This window comes from Rattus norvegicus, chromosome 4, assembly GCF_021556685.1.
Source record: "Rattus norvegicus strain SHRSP/BbbUtx chromosome 4, alternate assembly SHRSP_T2T, whole genome shotgun sequence".
Classification (NCBI taxonomy): Eukaryota; Metazoa; Chordata; class Mammalia; order Rodentia; family Muridae; genus Rattus; species Rattus norvegicus.
In genome coordinates this window covers 108,543,429-108,545,503 of record NC_141537.1, presented here as the reverse complement: position 1 = coordinate 108,545,503, position 2,075 = coordinate 108,543,429, and the positions used below count along the sequence as shown (strand labels likewise).

The window sequence follows — 2,075 nt, the reverse complement described above, 5'->3', positions numbered from 1 at the left end:
TCCGAATATGTTTCATATTCCAGTATAATTGCTTTGTATTTAATTAATTATGTATGTAATTAATTTAATATGATGCAGGAATTATTTATATTTTCTATATGATGAAGAACAAATAGCAGTTAAAATAGATTTATTTTACTGTTACTCCAGATTCTCGGATTCTTGAAAATTCTTTGTCTTTTATTGGTGTTTTAACTTAGGATTTAAATAATCATTCTTACTGATGTGCCAATGATGTTAAAGCTACACATTTCTAATATATATATATGTATATATATATACATATACATATATACATATGTGTGTATGTATGCATGTATGCACACATTTTGAAAGGAACACCTGAAAAATATCCAGATGTCATGTATTTCTGTCCCTTAGCTAAGATTAAGTTAAGTCTCATAATGTCAACATAAAGGAATGAATGTATAGGTGAAACTGGAGTCTGTGGACTCTGCACTGGCTGCTGAGCTATCAGCCCAGCAGGCCGCTAGCATGGTGTGATGCAAACAATGGCTGTGAGATAGGTTTGAAAGTCCAAATGAATGGTCAGGGTCCTTGGGGCATTAGCCCCTTTCAGAAAATGGTGTCCTCAGGACCTGGGATTGTAGTGAAAGTCTGATTTCAATCTCAGAAAACCATGGTAGCCAGAGAATTGACACCTCCCTCCAGATTCTGGAGTCTCTCCTACACCAAGTCACCCTCGACTCTACAATCCAGAGGGAAGTGACTCTTATACTACAGTGGTGTCATGGAGTCCCTGTACCTGTGCCCAAATGGACTCGCTGTGACCCTTTGTTTCAGGATCCCATACTATTCCCTGACACCTTGGATGCCTTTGTTAAGATTGTGAGGCATGAAGGCAATAGGACCCTGTGGAGCATCCTCCCAGCCACCGTGGTGACGACTATGCCAGCTACCTCCATCTACTTCACTGCTATGGCCAACTCAAGATCTTCTCATGTGATCAATCCTTGACCTCTGACCTCGACTCATCCATAGTGGCTGATGTCCTCACCCACATGGACAATGTGTGTCAGTTGCCAGCTCCTTAAAGCTTGTGCCGACCAAAGTGCCTGCTCCAATATGACATTCCATGAACTAGCTACCTGAATTCAGCTTCAGTGGCTCAGGGGGACTAAAGCTCACTGCTGTTAGGCTGTGGTCCCACAGCTCTGTGAGATTTACCCTTCTCATCTGTGTACTGTTTCAAATATGAGCTGGTGAAGAAAAGGCTGAATGGGCTAAAACCAAAAGGACAGATATCTGTATGTGTCAGCTTTGTGGCTGGTGTCAATTCAGAAATGGTGCCTGCCACTCTTACCCTATACTTTGATGTGGTGAAGACATAGCTACAAATGTCACTGGGAACACTGGAGGCTGTGAGAGTAAAACCACCAAGAGATGACTCCACCTGGCTCCTGCTTCAGAGAATCTAGACTAAATCTGGTACCAAGGGACTCTGAAGTATTCCTCCCAAGGATCATCAAAGCTGTGCCCTTCTGCACCATCCTGCACCATCCTGTGCCATCATGATCAGTACTTACATGAGTTTGACAAAAGTTTCTTTCAGAGGCTCAACCAGGGGCAGTCTCTGGGCCACTGAAAGTTGAGGAGCAAACGGCTTTTACACTGGTAGGAAGAGAGGACTGAGCCAACATCCCCTGCCCTCTCAACCCAGTCACCCAGGCTGCCCTATCATTGAGGTTCCTGCTGTTCCCCTTCCCAGGATCCCCACTCTCTCACTATCAAGTTCAAGATCAAATCTGAAGATTGCTCCTGCTTTATATCCCCTTTAAGGTTGTTATAGCTTGGGCCCAAAGAATCAAGATCTCAGACCAGGTATTATTTCTAGACCTGTGTATTCCCTATCTAAAGATGATGACCTTAAGGAACAAAGGAAAGAACAGAGCAAGACAGACAGAAATACAGACAGAAAGACAGAAGAAAGAAAAATAAGGAAGGAAGGAAGGAAGGAAGGAAAGAAAGAAGGAAGGAAGGAAGGAAAGAAAGAAGGAAGGAAGGAAGGAAGGAAGGAAGGAAAGAAGGAAGGAAGGAAGGAAGGAAAGAAAGAA

The 2,075-nt window shown here is 42.9% G+C and overlaps 1 pseudogene; it reads left to right on the top strand.

Annotated features, from left to right (window-relative positions):
* The first annotated feature begins 541 nt into the window (after positions 1-541).
* On the top strand, positions 542-1,606 carry Slc25a39-ps8 (solute carrier family 25 member 39, pseudogene 8; annotated as a pseudogene).
* The last annotated feature ends 469 nt before the right edge of the window (positions 1,607-2,075 follow it).